Source organism: Furipterus horrens, unplaced genomic scaffold, assembly GCF_987537825.1.
Source record: "Furipterus horrens unplaced genomic scaffold, mFurHor1.1.pri manual_scaffold_9, whole genome shotgun sequence".
Lineage (NCBI taxonomy): Eukaryota > Metazoa > Chordata > Mammalia > Chiroptera > Furipteridae > Furipterus > Furipterus horrens.
The window spans coordinates 87,453,025-87,472,849 of NW_028327179.1; the positions used below are offsets into that span (position 1 = coordinate 87,453,025).

Sequence of the window (19,825 nt, forward strand, 5' to 3'; positions counted from 1 at the left end):
AATCTAGTTATTTCAGTCAGCTTGTTATGTACGACCAAAACACCTCGTAATCCCAAATCCAACTACATCATCCATTTCCTCTCTATTCAGGATGATTCTCATCAGCACATAAACAGTGAGAGAGTGAGAGTGGGTGAGAGAGAGAGAGCGCGAGCACACCTTTCTCTCAACCCCAGACCCCCATGAATAATGTCCCATTTTTCTAGGCACACTCTCCCTGATCTACTTTTGTTTACATCCATTCATTCATTCATTCATTCATTTGTATCATCCCCCATTTGGTACCTCCACACCTTTTTCTCTCTTTTCTCTATAGAATTTAAGTTTCATAAGGGAAGAACTTTTTGTTTTGTTCGACACTATATTCCTCCAGTAGCAAGAAAATGCGTGGCACGTAACAGGTCTCCGGTATATTGTACATTTAACGAGTAAGATTGATGGTTGAGAATATCATGGGTAGATAATTTAACCAAATCTCCAGACCCACTGTTCTCATCAACACACTCTTGAAGAGCATGGGCCATGCAGTTAAGTATCAGATTTTGCACAGTAACTTGAACACAAAGTCTTCATATGATTTTATCATTTGTGATCATACTTCCCATTGATATTTTATTGATAGTTTTCCTATATTATATGAATGTTACTAACTTTGAGAGTTAAGTAGAGTATTTTAAAATAGGACATCTGGGTCTCAATTTATCAATTCCAACTCCTTTGGGGAGGTGTATGTTCATTCACTAATGCTTTGCCTGTGAATGTTGTCTTCCCTGAGTGCCTCTGGAGCTTAGTATTATATGATTTGCTGCACTACCTGTAGGGAGACCTTGTAGCCTTGAACAAAGTGGTAGAAAGAACAGTGATGGAGAGACTGGCTGTGGTTGCTCTCTTTTTACAAGGTTCTTCTTTAAACTTCTCAGGTATATCTATAATTGACTTAACTTATGGACTAGTTCTGGATATTCATGAGTAAGCCTGTCTCCTAAGAATGGCATGACTCACTGGTTACACCAGCCTGCACACACGTCCATCTCCAATTCCCAGACTCCCAGACTCCACCTGGTTACTAGTGGATTCTACGTGGGAATATTTTAGCAATGCAACATCTTTATGTGCTGAACTAAGGTCCATAGATAAAACTGCAGAAAGTTGGATTCTGATACAATTATTCAATTCTTCAACATTTTTCATCTTGGCTCATTTCACCAAGCAATTCCAAACCATTTGCATTTTCCTGCATTATTATCAACCTATAGCTTAGTGAACAGAGACTACACTTTCAACACATGCTATTAGTGCTCTTAAGCATCAATATAAAACACTGCTAAAATCAGGATAAACCCCAACATGCCCCGAAGTATATGACCTAATATAAAAATTCTAGAACTGTATGTATGGTCATCATCAATAATGTGAGAGGATGAGGAACCAACATTAATTGAGTACCTACTATGTGCCAAGTATTTTATCCGTATCACCATACGTAATCCTGTAACAGCCTTGTATGGTAGATATTCAGCACGAGACTTTCTAAACCCAAGATGCCTTCCTAAATCCCACCAGTGCACCCTTTTACACGCTGGCTAGGTGTGATTCAGTCTTAAGAAGCAGAATAAGCAGCTAATAATTAATGCTTATAAAATAACTGTTGTATCTAGTAAACATGGAAAGATGAATCTTAAACCTATAGGACAGGTTAAAGTGTTTTAAAATTTTTCAGTTACCTCAGCCTAGTAGGCTCAAAGGATACAAACATTCTTCAAAGAAACTGCACTATGATGACCATACTCCAGTTTTTCAGTTCAGGTTGTATCTGTCCCTCAAATAATTGAGGCAAAGTTGTGAAGTCTTTTTAGTTATGAAGTCTTAAATTACTTGTTTGTTATGAAAACTTCAATTAATGAGTGCAAGCTCCTTAAAAATAGGTTCCATTGCTGTCCTTCACTCTGAAGTGCACTAGACTTCTGAATGGACAAAAATATTATAGAAGCCCAGCCCTTAAAATGCCATGAAAAACGTTGTTTGCTTCCTTCGAAGCTTTAAAGCTTTGCATTAGTCTACACAGTAAAATATCTCCAACTGAAGGTATGTGTCAGAGGACTTGAGATGAACAGAATAAAATCAGCACCTAGCATTTTAGAGGAAAAAGCAATCTAACGGTTCTATTGACAATCGTGATTTTCTAAGCTCCTGTCCTATGTATGTTTCAAACCAGTACAAGTGCTGGATTCTTGCTCCCGAACTTCTCTGCGCCCCGGCCCCGCACCAGCCAGCACACACACCTCCCGAGCACTGCGGGCCAGACTCCTTCACCTCTGCCTCTGGGGACCTAATCCATGGGAACAACACTCCTGAGCCTTTTATGTAACTGTGGTTGAAGATATTTTTCACTAGGTTCTTTAAACAAAGATTCACGTGATAAATTTCTGCTCAACTTTAGTTCCAGGAAATGTTTGGTTTCTGCAGATGTTTATATGCTTCCGGTTGTCAGTACATGAAAACGATATAATTGTTTCTCTCACTTGAACGTGCAGAAAAGACAGAATCAAATACATGACCCAAATCGGCTCTGAAAACTGATACATGGGGGCACTGAATCTTTAAACTTCTCTGAGAGGAGGTTGGTTTTATATTTTTTGTAAAGTTGCTTTCCTTTTTGGCCTGAAATGTGTTAAGCTGCTTTAAGTGTTTCCAGAACCAATAAAAGCTGCAATGTGTAAAAGATATATAATGTTGACCTGCTTATGAGTTCCAGAATAAAATAGAAAAGAAAGAAAAGCACTGTGGTGTTTTTGCACTGAAATGGTATAAATGCCCAGAATTAAATTCTCTGCTACCCCCTAAAATACAAAAGTTTCCATGAAGAAACAAAATAGCACCGTCCCCAATTTATTCCAACTCAGTTCACCAGCTCGAATACTCAGATATGCTCTTCGTTGAACTTCCCTACCAATACTAAAATGCCCGAACATTTTACAAACTATGTTTAGTAAGAGAGTTCTTCAAACATTATTTTGAAAATTAAAAACATTTTAGAAAACTGAATTAAACTGATTTTATGACAGGTGTACATTGTAAGTCACTTCATTTGGAAAGCAGTCCCAGTTCCATGTATGAGTGTTACTATCAGCCAAGAACTATTTTTAGGTCCTTCACCCCTTCTCAGTACTGATGTTCAGCAGTAAGTGGCTCCCAATAAGTGACTAAAGTATTGAAAGTATTCACTAAAATCTTGAAGGCATATTTATTTATTGCTGTATTTATACTCTGCCTCCTTTCACAAAGTTTTTGAGACAGCCTATAAAACTCAAACATTACAGTAAAATTGAACTTTATAGATAAAAAAATACAGAAAAGAAAAAACAAACAAACAAACATGCAATTATGTAGGCCAGAAGATTTCTTAAAAGCTAGCCATAAATTTGGCCCTACACTATCTGGTTGATAAAACAAAAAGAGAAAAACAATCAATTACAAAATCCACACTAGCCATGATGGATTACTAAGTCTCAGGAAAAACAGAATTTGTTCTGGTATGCATGTCTGAGAACTATTTCTCTAACAGATTATGATATAAATAATACACTGGGATCTCCAATACTGTCCCTGAGAGATATCCTAATTGGTTCATTCAGCAGATCCTTATAGTATGTAACATATACAGTAAAAATACAAAACTGCAAGAAAATTTTCTGCAATAATGAAAATGTTCTGTCTCTATACTGTCCAATATGGTAGCCCCTACCTTCATGTGGCTATTGAGTACTTGAAATGAGGCAAGTGCAACCAAGAAGCTGAATTTTCAATCATATTTAATTTTAATTTTAGTAGCCTTATTAGAAGAGCAAATATCTACCCATTGGGCCACACAGGTCTAAAACATTAGTTATCAAAACCTTTTTAGTAGCTAATGTATTTTGGGGTTGACAAACATATACAGCCTCTAACAAAAAAATTAAAATGGTATATTGCACATATTTATTTTTATAAGTTAGAATTTATAATATTAATTTATAGTCAATGGGAATATGAGTTTTGCAATAAATAAAAATTAGAAATTGAAGGTTATATGTGAGAGTTATAAACTTACTTACATTAGCCCCAATAAACACTTTATTTCTGTATTTTAATTGAATGCACAGTGCAATGTCCAAATGGGACTTCAAACAACACATTTTGAGCTATCCAGTTACCAAAGGCCCCACACAGCACCCAGCTACTCAGGCAGCCTGGGAAGAAAACAAGGCATGCCAGTAGGGCAGTGTCAAGTGTTTCTCTTCAAGGGAAGAATTTTCCCAGGAGTCCGCATGGTCGTCCAAGAGCTACTCTCTTCAGATGCAAGCAAATGAGAATCACAGGGTGAGTACAGAGTCATGCTGGCTTAAAAAAGCCCTATGTCCCAAATAGAAACCAATACCTCACTGGTTCAAGCCACAGCTTCCAGGGTCCCCACAAAGTTTATACTCATCTCTGAAATGTGCTCCCAGGGAAGCGCAAAGTTATTGCTTCTACCTAAGAATTTAGGGTTCGTGTGTAGTTCCTTCCAGTGCTAATACATTTACCAAATAAATACCACTTTCACCATAAGCAATGTTGCCTAGTAACATGGTTGACTTTCCACTTTCATTAGAATTCAGAAGAAATGAGTAAAAAAATCGTCCAAGGTCAGACTTGTCCTTAGAGAATGAGAAATGGTTTTGTTAACTCTTAAACCACCACCTTTTTTGTGAATTTATTGATTTGAGAGAGAGGAAAGGGGAGAAGGAGGTGGGGAGGAGGCACATCTATTTGTTGTTCCACTTACTTATGCCTTCACTGGTTGATTTTTGTATGTGCCCTGACCAGGGATTGAACCTGCAACCTTGGCTTACTAGGACAACACTAACCAATGGAGCTCCCAGCCCAGGCTGATACTCGTGATTTTAAAAGTAATCCTAGCATATCAAGGATAGAAAAGAACTCCCTTTATAAAAACCTAAAACAAAATTATACTTTATGATTAAATAATAAAAATATTTCCTTTAAAAACTAGGAAATGAGACCAAGGTGACTACAACCATTACTTCTATTCAATAAAGAAGATGTCTTCGTCAATGTAATAAAAGAAATGAAATCAGATATAAAATCTTTAGTGAACTGACAAAACTATTGTGATCTCCAAGTGATAACTATTTATAGAGAGAATTATGAAGGAAAGCTATTAAAACTAATAAGAAATGAGTTCATCAATGTTGTAGGATATATGCAAATAATAATATGATACCCAAAAGCCAAAAAAACACTACTTTGTAATTTCAATAGATAAAGTTACCACTTAATGGCAACTTAAAAAACAAAGCAAAACAAAACCCTGAGTTCATGGACAGAAAGAACATATTAGTGGTTGCTTGAGGCGGGGGGAGTTGGAGCATGGGTGAAATGGGTGAGTGGGGTCAAAAAGAAATATACAGCATGCTGACTATAGCTAATAAAACTTTACTACATACTTTAAATTAGTTAGGTCAGTGCATCTTAAAAGTTCTCATCATAAGAAAAAAATCTGTAACTGTGTATGGTGACAAACATTAACTAGACTTACTGTGGTGATCATTTCATTATGTTGTACACCTGAAACTAATATAATGCTGTATCTCCATTATACCTCAATTTAAAAAATACCAGAAACAAATGTGAATTAAAATCAATCAACATATTGGTAAACTTTTTCTTAGTTCTGATTTTCTGTTTACGTAATTTCATTTTATGTATTTTTGCTGTAGAATTGCCTCAAACCCTCTTTGAAAAAAGGTACCTTATTAATAATAATCATAAAAAAATCCTTTTTAAAAAATCCCACCAAATCCGTGAAAGCAAACACAAAACAGAAGACTCAGCTGGAGAGGAACTGAGCCCTGACACACGTGGCTCCATGGTTAACTTTTACAGGAAAGGCCAGGAGGGGCATCAAACACAGGGCAAGCTGTTGGGGTTCTCTCACCTGCTTTATGGCCACAAAACCAAACAAACGAAAACCACCCCACAAATCCTGAAGGAATATGACAGAAATAGATCAGAATCTGGGGGTGGAAAGCATATTTTTGATTAAAAAAATCCCCCCACATAATTCTGATACACTCCTTCCTCCCCCATCGCACCAACAAAGCCCCCGTCCCTGCCCCATTTGTAATCATTGGGTTAGATTTATTCTCTAAAATTGTTGAATATTTAACAAATAGCTTATTGAGCACCTACTGTGTGCCACTGTCAGGAAGTGAATATTCTTATCCCTCTGCACAGTTAGAGCTTTCTGGGCACATTTTACGGGGACCTGGGTTAAAGGATGAGCCTTAAAACTTCAAAGATGACCGAATAGAAAGTAAGAGATCTCTCTCCCTTGAGGTATGTGTTTACATTTCAGAAGGATGAACCAAGGCTATTGAGATATTCCAGGGGTTATAAATTAGGAGTCTCTTGACATAAGTTATTGCTGTAAGTAATTATCTGTCCCTGCCCTAGAAACCTTGTGTTGACTTTCAGGAGCATATGAATAAATAAAGGTATTAAAAACTTATCGGCCACCAGACACCGTGCTAGTTCCTAAGGACACAACCATCAACAAGAGAAAGTGCCTACTGTCGTAGAGCTTGCAGTTAATGGTGGCACTGAAAATAAATAATTATCATGACACGGTGTGGCAAGTCTATGACGGGAGATGTACAGGGAGCAGTAAGAGGTCGGGGAATCTAAACCAAGACTTGAAGGAATGGGAAGTCAGTCTTTGTTGAAAATAGGAGAACATCCTAGCCCTGGCTGGTGTGGCTCAGTGTACTGAGTGCTGTCCTGTGAACCAAGGGGTAACCAGTTCAATTCCCAGTCAGGGTACAGGCCTGGGTTGCAGGCCTGGTCCCCAGCTGGGGGCGTGTGAAAGGCAACCACACATTGATGTTTCTCTCCCCCCCTTTTCTCCTCCTTGCCCCTCTCTCTAAAAATAAATAAATAAAATCTTTAAAAAGAAAGAGAGACAACATCTCAAACCAACCAAGCTTCATTTTCTTCACAAAACAAGAAACACCAAGGAAGGATGGCTCAGTCAGACCAGACAAGGCCCAACTTCCTCCTGCTTTTTCACTCTTCCCTCTTCAGGGTGGTGACTAGTGCTTGGGTGAGCTCCCTTCGTGCCTGCATGATGGCTGGAGCTCAGCCCAAAGCGGGCAAAACTCCCCTAGTAACTCAGGGAGGACAGCCAACTTCCTGTCCCAAGGGGGGAACTGGGTCACATGCTCACACTCAAACCAGCAAATGGCAAGAATGAAATCCTCATGACGCCAGAGGCTGGGGCCCCAAGCCACCTTCCCTGAAGTACACGGACATGCAGAGAAGAGTGGATTCTTGAACAAAACTGAGTTTCTGTTAGAAAAGAAGACAGTGCTGAAAGGCTGCAGGGAAAGCTACCAGTAATATGTGCTACTGTCATTAGGGCGTTACTTCCCTTTTATAGAGTATTAATTATACTTGGCAATAGGAGGAAATATAAAGAAAAAAAGACCACCTTATTCTTAAGCAACAGCATATACAATTTAATTTTTTTAAATTTTAATAGAAAAAAAAACTAAAAATAAGTGAAACTAATCGAGTATGAATTAAGTACCATGAAGGCTGGGAGATCACACAGTAATTGAGGGAGATCCGGTCTTAAATAACCCGAGGCAGTTCTGAAAGAAGAGAATATGAAATGACCAAGAGGCTGATTTATGTTTAAAGGTACAAAGGTAAAACTTTATATAGAGATGAATAGGTATGTTTATTTAGCTGTAACAGAGACTCTGTGGAGAATACTGAGAAAATGCACAGGCAAACAGAACTCCCACAACTATCTGTCTTGCTGTATAAAGGCACTTATACATATTTGATGAATGAATGAATAGGCTTGGATCTGAATATTATTTGACTGAAAACTACAAAAGGTTTCTAACTAGAGGACACATATGACCAAAACTATTTCTGACAAAAAAAATCATTTTTAATGAGAATGATCTAGAAGAAAATGAAACAAAGTGTCATCCAGTGGGAAGCTACTAAAATCATCCAGGCATAAGGCAATCAGGGCCTACATCCAGGGGCTCAAGAACTAAAAATCAGCCCTGGCTGGTATGGCTCAGTGGATTGAGTGCTGGCCTGCAAACCAAAGGGTCGCTGGTTCAATTCCTAGTTAGGACACATGCCTGGGTTGCAGGCCAGGTTCCCAGTTGGGGATGCATGAGAGGCAACCACACATTCATGTTTCTCTCCCTCTCTTTCTCCCTCCCTTCCCCTCTCTCTAAAAATAAATAAATAAAATCTTTAAAAGAAAACTAAAAATCAAAATTACAACTTTAAAAAGTGGTGGTTATGCACTTATTTACAATGTCACAAACATATAAAGAAGTAGGGTTGCATATTTTAGATTCACTTATTACTACATTCTGAAAAATAGGATGACTAATCTTTAATTTAATTTAAGTTATCCTAAATTTTAAGAAGTTTTTACAGCACTTCAATGGGCTTTTTACCCTAGGTTTCCTTTTCAGCTCCAATGGGAAAGATGCATGACTGAACCTAAGTCCATCAGAATTGTGGTTCCTGTGGCCTCCTAGTGCTAGCCCTCTAGAATGACAGCTTCTACTGCCAACTGTTAAAATTGTGCAGGCATGCCTCATTTTATCATGCTGTTTCACTTTACTGCAGTTCACAGATACTGTGTTTTCCACAAAGTAAAGGTAAAACCCTTCACCGGCAAAAAAAAGTTACAACTTGCTAAATACAGGCTCAGATGATGGTTATTATTTTCAATAAGAAGTTTTAAAATTAAGGTATGTACATTTTTTTTAGACATAATGCTATTGCATACTTAATAGACTACAGTATAGTATCAACCTAACTTTCATATCCACTGGGGAACCAAAAAATTCATGTGACTCACTGTACTGCAATATTCACTTTCTTCAGTGGTCTCGAGACGGACTGGCAGTATCTCCAAGGTATGTCTATACAGACTCATCCTATCCTCTACTTTTTCTTCTATGTTTACATAAAGTTATAATGACATCTCTCAAAATAACACCTCAGACACTATTCACACGCATACAAACGCTATGATAAGAGGTAAACCAAATAGCTACAAAGCTAAAAGTCACTAGATCATTCACACTTATATCTCCAGCATTATTTTCTATAGCAATCTGTGAGAAGCTAAAGCTAGGGATCTTCCTGTTTAATTTTTGTTTCAAACAAGATTTTACTTACTGTTTGCTCATATCTTACACGCCATTTAGTCTTTATTTCACTCCTGGCAGCTTGATTTATCCACTCTGTTTCTCGATGACTATTCACTGTAAAAGATAAGTGTTCCTACTGTCAGAAGACTCAAGTAACTTCCTAATCAAAGAATCTCCAATCTTCTGGCTGGACTGGGGGTATTTCTAGTCGTTATGTGTACTTGGCAGAGCTCTTGCTGACCAACAGTTTTGGTCCCATATAAATGGGGTTCCACTCCAGCCAGACTTTGAATCCCCTAGCCCCTGGGAGGCAGCAGAAATGCTCTAGCCAACCCAAGAAAAGCCCATCAGGTCAGGAAAGGCTGTGTATGGACTGGCGAAGGTGTCCACTAATGGCATGATCAGCACAAAATATTCAGGTGTCTGTTCCAGGGAATGATAAACTTTTAGGGATACAAGTAGCCTAAGTCTTCACTTCATTCTATAAAGGACAAAATATTTTATCAGAAGAGCTAAACTGGCTCAAAGACACATATCCTAATTCTATTTAGGCATCTGGAAAATTGCTTAAGGATGAATAAGTGATAAATACACAAAGTCTGAGCAAACAAACAACACCCTCCTCTCCAAAAAAGACAATTAATACCAGAAAAAAATAAGTATTAGTAAAAACAAGTAACCATGGATTATACGCCTCAGGTGTGAATGTTTTTATAGTTATACTAATATAAACACTGATTATTCAAAATTTAATTATAATGAGAATGGAAAAGGGCCCTTCACATAGGAAAAGGGTGCATAAGAAAGATAAATCCTCTTCATCTATCATGAGATGTCGAAGGTAATGCCTAAAACTGAAAAATTAAAAACTGGAGAGGGCAACAGGCTAGCAAGAGGCAAATAAGAACCAGGTTTCCGAGTTAAACCCTTAAGAGCAGGGACTGGGGAAAGGGTGAGTTGGGAGGCTGCTGAGTTTTGCAACAAGCCTTGTACAACTCCTACCCTTTTGGAATTCTGTACATATATAACTGAGATTAAAATTAAATTCAAGTGACCAATCAGAGAATAGAACCTAGAGTTTCTGATTGTATAATCCCTTTAAAAAGAAAATATAGAGAAAACACCGATACTTTGGATACTTTATCTAAACAATTTAATTTTCTATTATCCTTGTTGTGGCTATTCATGGAAGCAAAAAAAAAAAAAATTAAATATTCAGCTATGAATCAACTCATATGGGAACAGATGTATCTGTACTAGGTGCTGGGAAAACAGGAATAAGACCTTCTTGGCAAAGGGTCACTGTAGTAGAGAAACAGATCAACACATCAATAACCAAAAAGCAATGAGCTAAGCACTCTAACACTTAACCATTCTGTGAGCCTTGGTTTCCTCACTTGCAGCATGCCTCATCGGGCTTTTGTGAATATTTCATGATTCAGCTCATATAAAGTTCTGGGAACACTGCTTGCCGGAACATAAGCAAATACAAGACCCATGCCTGCCTGATCTTACAGCCCATACTCGTCACACCACATCACATTTCTAAAATAATCCTATTCTTTTCATAAACAAAAAACTTAGTTTCCTCCTGGATCCAAATGGTATCCAACAAATAGTGACTCACTATGTATGAAAATGAAGTAGAACAGAATCTAAGGGTAAAAAAAAAAAAAATCTTTTCCAGCTTTTTTTCTTTCCTAGCTCTATTTGCAAATATTTAATTTACTTAAAAATAGTCCCCTATGTCTTATGAGCAAGGTATGATTACAAGTAAAGTTCTTGATTTAGCAGGGAAACTTTAGTAGTGAATATTTTCAATAACCTGAAAATAAATTATTCATCACTAGATGGCACTGTGCTAGATAATTTTACTCAAAAAAAAAAATTTTTTTTTTTTTAGCACAGATCCAACTTAGCAAATTAAAAGAATGCGTTCTTGCAACAGAAGAAGGTAAGATTATATTACTCCTGTTTTAAGTTATTTCATGGCTTTAAAAATAAAGATATGGTTTAATGGAAAAGGAAACAATTGTATAATCAGGTTAACTTATACTTTTTAACTATTCTGGTATCTTAAATATCCTGCTATCTTCTAAGAAGAAATAATTCCAAGCGTCTCTCTTGTTTACAATACAACAAATAAGTTCAGGAACACATGGAGTAACTTGGGCACGGTGGAACTATATTTCCCAGAATTCCCTGCCGTAAATGGTTCTAGGTCAGAGCTGGCCAAAAGAGGAATGCACTTGAGATCTGAGAGGAGGATCTACAGCAGCAGTTGTTGCTCTCTGAAGCCATTATTCACTTCTTGGTTAGATATGGTGACAGACACATGCAGTGCTGGGTCCCAGCTCATCCTCACACCCCTTTGGTCCATGTCCAGCTCTTTTCTCCAAATATTGGACCTACTGACCAAGAAGGGCCCAAGGCCCATCACCAGACCTTTGACAAGAGACACAGAGGTGGCATTCAAGAAATATTTAACTACTGACCAATGTATATTTAGTAAGCTATAACGGTAAATGACTTAAGCTCCTCTTCACACGGTAACTTTAATGTATTAATAATGTGCTATTCATTTATAGAATTACATAACCTTTTGCATGTTAGCAAATATTACATAACCTTTTTAAGAATAAATCACATCACAGGGCAATGAGTCATTAAATATTTAGAGATATTTAAGTTGAGATGTCTGAGAGAAATAGTGAGGCATCCATGCCTAAAAAATCCTCAACCATTTATAGCCGCCGAGCTTCAATAGTCAGCCAAACACCTGAGTTTGAGAGCCAGTCACCGAAAAGGCTCCTTAACCTGTTTTGTTTTCAGTGCTGATAAACTAGATCTAGTGCTAGAATCCATGACAGGTGTACATAGCAGGCTCAATAATCATGTATTAAAAGAATCTGTGAGTTTTCTTCATATTGATATCAAGCCAATTTAACTCCTTTCACATCTGAGTTACCAGGAAGTAATAAAAACAAAACATCAAAGAAAATAAGAAACACAATTGCTAGACCACTTTTGTGAATTAAAAACTAACTAAAAATTTTTGTTTTGTCCTGTTATTTCTTGTGTTGGCCTTTGGGAATGTCATTTGGTGTCATTGCTGCCATATAGAGAGCTCCCTAAGTCATATGTCTAACACTGAACTTCCAAAAAGTCATAATGCTGTGGCCCAGAGGGCAGCGTTCTCTTCATCTGTGTGCATTGTTGGTATTTACAGAGGAATTTCAGTGTTCCGAATCCTTTGCAACCATTACGTGCTTAGGCCTCCTGCACTCCTGTGAGACAGGTGCTGGTATAGAGATCCTGGTGTTGACATGTACTCGTCGGCAGCCGTCCGTCTCGAGAGACGATGGTGTAGCTTCTTAAGAGTCTATCTGCACCGCCGAGAATGGCTGTGCAGTCCGACTCGGGAGTGACACGGCATCTGTCTCCTCCCGTGTTGAATTGACATCTTGCGATGACGCTGGAGTGTCCTCTCCAGTGGAGCTGAAGCTACAGAGCCTGGGCAGGGTGATATGGAGGGTCTGCTGTTGCCCATGCAGCAGACCCCCCCTCTCTTCGCAGCTGAAGGGTCCAAGGGAAAGACGGAGTCGATACAGCTTGGCTTCAGGTGCGCCGCAGGAGTTGCCGGTGTTGACTACAACGTCAAACCGCCTTAGGGACTCCGGCTCCGGATTTTCTGTCGGGGTTTACTCCCTTAGCCTAAGGTTTGGAGAGATTGAGTAGCTTTTCCATGGTTCTATATCTAATACATGTCAAAACCAGGATCTGACCTTGGGTTGGGTCTGACTGCAGAACCCAACTTCCCGACCATCCTTCGATCGACCATCCTCCTCTCCCATTAGATGAGACAACTTGAGAAATAAATGCCTGCCTCTGATTCATCTTAATAGCTGCTTATAGCATGTAATGCACTTTTATTTAGTATGTGTTGACAGTTATCTGTTGATTAAATATATTCTGAGTGAGAAAGCTAGTGGGGTATTGCCTGATATCAAAGAATAATTCCTGCTTCAAATTAAACTGTACTAAAAGTTTCATAGAACTTAACAGAGTGGACAATGAAGACAAAAACCAGAGGGTAATTAAACTAGAGTCATGTAAACTCTATACCTCAAATCTATCCTAGTCTTTAGGATTCCAACTACATTACAGGACAATCACATAATATTATCATATCTCCACACCCCGATATTCTGTTGACTCTACTGGGCTTTCTTCTGAAATAACAGAACTCCAGGTCTCTGCCCCTCCTGAACCTATTGTAAAATGGGCCAAATCCAGCCATGTTCTGAGAGATGATATTTAGAGAATAACTTTAAGGATCAAAGGCTGTGTAAAAAAAGATACTTTTCTGACAGCCCCCCACCCCACCCCCAGAGATTTCACACCTGTATTTTGTTAACCTCACTGAATTAAAATCATTGAAGTTTTGTCTTGTGAAGACATCGGATCCTGCTCTCTCTCATCTGCTAGCAAGAATCCACTACTTGGTACTCCTAATGAGTAACACCCAGAGTCTGTTCAAATACACCACGACATTTACTATTTTGCAACTTGGGGGTATAAACGCTATCCATTTGGACTACTTTTAAGCACAATAATCTCACAGTATGCAATTTCATGGTAGGTCCAGAGCATTAACAGGACTCTCTTAGGTCTTCCAAGATTTTATGTTCCCTCTGGCCAGCAATTCCTTGGAGTCAGTCCTTCCTACTAGGCCACTGTACCTCCACTCCCAGACTCGGGCTGAGCTCCTCTCTCACGTCCTGAGGTAAAGAGAGCAAGTCCTCCTCCCTTTGGGCCCCAGATGTAGTCACTTCGAGTCACTCCTCAGCCACTCGACCCACCATCTAACCACTCAGTCGTCCTTCTCCTGGAGCACATGCTCAGCCCCATTCCTGTTCTGTTTAGCGTGGGTGCTCATCCCTTGCTAGAAGTCAGTTTCTTCTACGGCTCTGCCAGCATCACCCACTCACCTGACTCAGCAAGAGTCACACAAATTGCATACTTTAAAAATACCTTTGCTGTATCTTGAGCATTGTTCTTTCCATCTCGTGTGAAGAAAACAATAAGCCCGGAACACCTGATTGCAGTTTTAAGTCCCTGACTCTGGTAGGCAAATGCCACACTTTGGCCGTGACTTCTAGAGAGAGGAATTTTTCACTACAGACATTAGTTGCTTTTAAATGTATGCCGTCAGAACAGAGGAGCCTTGAAAATAAAGCAGAAGAGATTCCACACTTCATTATCACCTGGATACTAAAACACTTAAATGTACTGCTGTAAATTTTCTAATTCTGCCAACCTGCAAGAAAAAATAAAATGGAAAGAAAGTTATCTATCATCGATGCTATGGTATTACTTGCCTGAAGGAAGAATGTAGGGTGTTTACAGTCCCTCCGATTTATTCTTTGTTTTCATCATTACTTTAGAAGGTAACCCGATCCATTCTAATGATCCCAGAAAACCACTCATCCTTTTCCAAGCATCCACTGTTAGACTGAACCTGGCTTTTGGTACTCTTCTTTCTTTAAACTCATTCCAGAAATGGGCTTCAGAGAATGACTTTCTAAAGTCAACACAAACTGCGGATTTTGAGTTTCTTTAACAATTGGTCACAGGATGGGGATGGAGCTCAAAAACTCGCTTGTGCTCTGAAAGCTTTCAAAGCACAAGGCTGCACAGAGATGCAGAGATAAGCACAGCCTTGTCACAACACCAGGGCCCACTGGCTTACTTCCATGAACGCCCCAAGTTCTAGAAATAACAGCTCTATAAATGACTTTTTCCCTTTGTCAGGATCATCCAACTCAAACCACCTTGATAGGTCATTGTCATTGCTTAGATCTTTAAAGAAAAATGTCTTTTTCACTGGCACAGCACGGAGGATTGAAAAATTCAGAGAATTTATAGGTTAAGAAAAATCTTCAGCCCTAACTGAAAGCTGGCCCTACTCAGCTTTCTTTCTCCATCCCTACAACGGCTGTTCCAACCATGTGTGACACATTCAGACCATCGCAGCGTACCGATAAAACAAAGACCTTCCCTCTACCCTCTATCTGCCATCTACCTCTACTTGAAGTTCACTTCTATAAAAATGTAGTCCCTACTCATTAAGGCCCACTGCATGTGGTCACTGAAAGGAAGTTTCAAATGCCACTATGCTACAGTTATTCTCCCTGAGAGCCTCTTACTTGGTCAAATCCAATGGCCTCATTTTACTTCTCATCCCCACTTGGCCTCTTGGTGGCATGGGATATACACTTACTTTCCTTTTTGAATCTGTCCTTAGTCTTTTCCTGAGCATGCCCTTTAAATGCTGAAGTTTCCAGAGTCCTTAGCTCAGCCAGCGCTCCTTTTCGTCACCTCACCCACTCACACATGTGTGACTCCACACTCCGTACCTTTCACTCCGCAACGTCAGGGTCACATTTCCAGCAGTCTGCTACTCACCACCATTTGGATACCCCATTGTCAAACATGCAGACCAAACCCAAGGCTTCCGTTGTACTGTCCTATACAGAGGTTAGAGGATTAAAAAATCTACAACCGTTTTCTATGCTCCCATTTCTCGCATAACTGCTCTATGTAGCTCCAGTCGCTAAGTCACAAATTGTACCTCCCAAATCATCCTCAACACTGTCTTCTATTCCACATCGTCACTGTCAATGCCTCAATCCAGGCTCTTCATCTCACTCATGTGGACTGTAGCACTAGTCTCTTAACTAGTCTGTTCTCTAGTTTTTCCCTTCCAGTCCAGTTTCCACACTATTGTCAGGCATTTTACTAAAATGTGAATCTGGCCCTGGCTGGGGTGGCTCAAGGTGTTGGGCACTGTCCCACAAACCAAAAGGTCATCATTGGTGGTTCAATTCCCGGTCAGGCCACATGCCCGGGTTGCAGGGCAGGTCCCCAGTTAGGGGCATGCGAAAGGCAACCGTTCGATGTTTCTCTCACATATCCATGTTTCTCTTCCTCTTTTTCTCCCTTGCTTCTCCTCTCTCTAAAAATCAATATATAAAATCTTTTACAAAATTAAAAACCAAAATGCAAATCTGTGCCATTCCTGATTTTAAAATCTCCAAAAGTCCCTCACAACCACCAGAGCAAAGATGAGCTACCAGCATTATACACCCGGCTCATTCTGACCTCATTTCTCCACTCCTCTCATGAACTTCGAAAACTTCTCGGCATCTCAAAAAATGATCCTTAAACCTCTAGGGTTTGGCACATGCTCCTCTTTCTTCTCCACATGATGAGCAATTACATCCTCTCGAATACTTAACTCAAATGCCAGTCTTCCCAGACCTCCCTAGGCCAAAGTGATGACGCTTCCCAAGCAGTTTGTATATGAGGTCTCTGCTGCAATGCTTACCACGTAGCACCCCATTTACTCATCCCTTGCTCCCTAGTTGTCACTGAAACCTACACAGTGGAATGCCCCAAGACCAGGATCTGTCCTTGCTCATTTTCAGTCCACCCCAGGCTCACGTGGTGTCTCTCTCTCGTCATGGATCTCCCAACCATCAAAGCTTGGTGACGTCACTGCCACACTGATGGACTGTGGTGAGTGTGTCTACTACAGGGCATGGGAAAATCATTCATCTGTTTATTCAACTAACATTTATGAGATGTGGGATCCCAGATGAGTAAGACTTGACCCCTCCCACTAAAGAGTTCCCACTCTAGTAGGGAAAACAAGCTCATGAACAGATGTTCATGTGACATGTTGTAGAAGCCCAGTGATGGAGTTATTCCAGGACATTCTGGAGACAGAGCGGCATGAAGAGGACCATTAATGCAGCAAGTGTGGGGCACTGGGAATAGCAAAGGCCACGGAGGGAGCTTCTGGGCCTGATGATGCCCCAAGTGAGTGCCAGAGAATGTAAGGGAAAGGGGGCAGAACAGGATGGGTGGGAAAACAGGAAAAGGAAGATATACCAACTTACCACATTAAGTTTTTATCAGATGCCCACATACAAGTAGTAAAAATTATAATATAATAAATATATGATATAATATATGTAAGTAAAATAATATATAGTGTATTATATAACTCTGCAAATACATCCACATCTTGAATTGTGAAAAAAAACAATATGATCCACGATCCCCCGAGACACCCCTTTCTCACTCCCTCTTTTCTGTCCTCTCTCTCGCACCCACTGACAAAAAGAAGCAGCTTAACGAGTGTAATACAAACTACACGTAAGAACCTCCATGGGCTGTACCGACACGTTTGGAGTCCGTGCTTCCCTCCTCAGGCCCCCTTCACTTACGTTTCGTACCAGCCACACACCAACGTCTCTCCGTCTCGCCTCAGGCCTCCTATTCCTGCTCACCATCCGTGGACCCCTTTCGCCTCCTCCCATGCTCCCCTCCCCTCCCCTGAGCACTGCAGGACCCGGCTACATCAGTTAATGCCCCCCGTTTATTCAACAGTGTTACCAAGAACAAGCATAGCTTTTTGTGCTAAAAGGAACTTATAACAACAGTTCTTTTTTCCCAGCATAAAGTCTACCCTTTCATTTGAAACCACAGGTATTACTGTTATTCTGATTTAGTTTCTTTAAGTCTTTGGTGGACCTGAAGTTTTTTTCTTAAATTAAAAAAAAATTAATCATCACAGCATGTAGCGGAGAAAACTCAAGATTTCATTTCTGGCTTCGTTTCTATTGTTTTACTACGTAATTTCCTAGGACCATTTAATCTCAAATCCTAATAGAGATCTTGAAATATTCTATGCCACATACAGTAATTTTTGAAATATTTTCATGTTTTTGCTACATCTTATTGACAATTATTTTACTAATACATGCACAGATACGGAGGATAAAATCCAAAATCATCTTTCAATTTAGTATTTACATTTGTCAGTTACTATTTAATCTTTACTGTGTATTAACTGCATCCCTACAAGTTCAATTAACAAAGAGTATCAAGAACACAATTGTGCTTAAGATTAGGAGGAAAGGGAGAGAAAAAACAGGTGATTCCCTAACCTGGAATCTGATCTTGAAGTCATACTAATGGGGGGAAGGGAAGGAAAACAAAGGGGGAGGGGAAGAGCACAGATAAGAATAGTTCAGAGCAAGTGAAGTAGAAAAAATTGTCAAGTTAAATTAATTTCACTTACAGTTAAAAGATTCCCTGGAAACAAGAGGTAAAATCCGACTTCATCCCTCGCTCCGAGAACGGGGTGGCAGTACCATTCCAGGCAGGCTTGCTGGTGCGAACTAAAAGGAAGCAAGATGGGTGTGAAATCGCAAAATCCAAGTGACGAAAGGCAGGCCAGCCACTCATCCTCCCACCTCAAGCACTTTTTAGAAAATGAATCATCAAATTAAATGTTATAATCCAATTTCCAAAATTGTTCTACTCCACTTAAACACTGCTGTCCCCTCTGATAATCTTACAGACAAATGCATTTGTCTCAAGCACCGTTCTCTTCAGATTCTGTGACATCGGAAGCTCTTGGTCATGCCACCTGTCCGTTCCTGGAACACAGCTGGCCCTTCTTCCTCTCCAAGGCCACAGACCCAGCTCCTGCTCCCAAACCTTCTCCAAACCACGGCCTCCCACAAAGGCGTAGGCCTCCCTGCTCTGGCCTCTGCACATACTCATCCCCCGAGGAATTCAACCATCACTTGGGGAGGACAAATGTGAACTTTTCCCTCTTTGGGTGCACAGCTCAACATGATCCCTGGTTCTATAGTTGCAACTGCTTGGGAATTTCCCCCGAAATGTCTAAAACCAAAAGAGCACCCTTATCCCCTCAAAACTGGTTTCTCTTTCCAGTTATTACATGCCTGATCATTCTTCAGATCTGTGCGCCTCGAGACCGATTTTTACTCTCCTTTTCCTCTCTCTCACTCTGCTGCCCCCTCCTCACGTGCCAGGCCCATCCCTCTCTCATCTCCCTCTACTAATTCCATCCTTACTTTACTGCTGGGTCCTTCCCTAGGATCTGCCTCCCATGTCTCCCTTTCTTCTGTTCATCTGACAGTGCTACCAGTTTAACCCTTTGAGTGCCATGCGTAATTCGAAATTTGGATCAACATGAGAAAAAATTGTATCAATATATACCTGAGGTACAAAAAAAGAGAACAAAACATAAAATACGAATTAGTCCATTGTTATTTAAATTTGTAGCCATCAAAAGAAGAGTCGCTGGGAGCAACGCTGGCACTTTTGGGAAAATTTGTCAGCATCGCTCACAGCAACATTGGGACTCAAAGGGTTAATCTTCTGCTACGTATCATGTTTTTTTCCTCTTAAAAATCATACCACTGCTCCTTTTTTCAGAACACAGATCAGTGGGTAGTTTTAAAATATGTTCCCAGCTTCTCTAACACATCTCTCCTTTAAAGGAAGAACCTAGTCCCCTGGCCCTTGAATGTGGACTGAACTCACTGGCTTGGTTCTAAGGAACAGAATGTGGCAACAGCGCACCCTGCGCCCAAATCCCTGCCCCACAGAAAGTAGGAGAGATAATAAATGTTTATTGGGGTTCTAAGCACAAAAATTTGACAGTGTTTTGTTACATGGCAATAGATTACTGATTCAGAAGGGCTCTC

General features: G+C 39.9%; 1 long non-coding RNA gene across 1 annotated transcript in view; it reads right to left on the reverse strand.

The window, feature by feature from the left end:
- LOC150002136 (uncharacterized) overlaps nt 1-18,591 on the reverse strand; it is a 106,283-nt gene extending 87,692 nt beyond the window's left edge. Inside the window, exon 1 of the long non-coding RNA XR_016512968.1 lies at nt 18,385-18,591. This is a non-coding gene — a long non-coding RNA (uncharacterized LOC150002136). The remainder of the gene's footprint in view (nt 1-18,384) is intronic.
- Between the last annotated feature and the right edge of the window lie 1,234 nt (nt 18,592-19,825).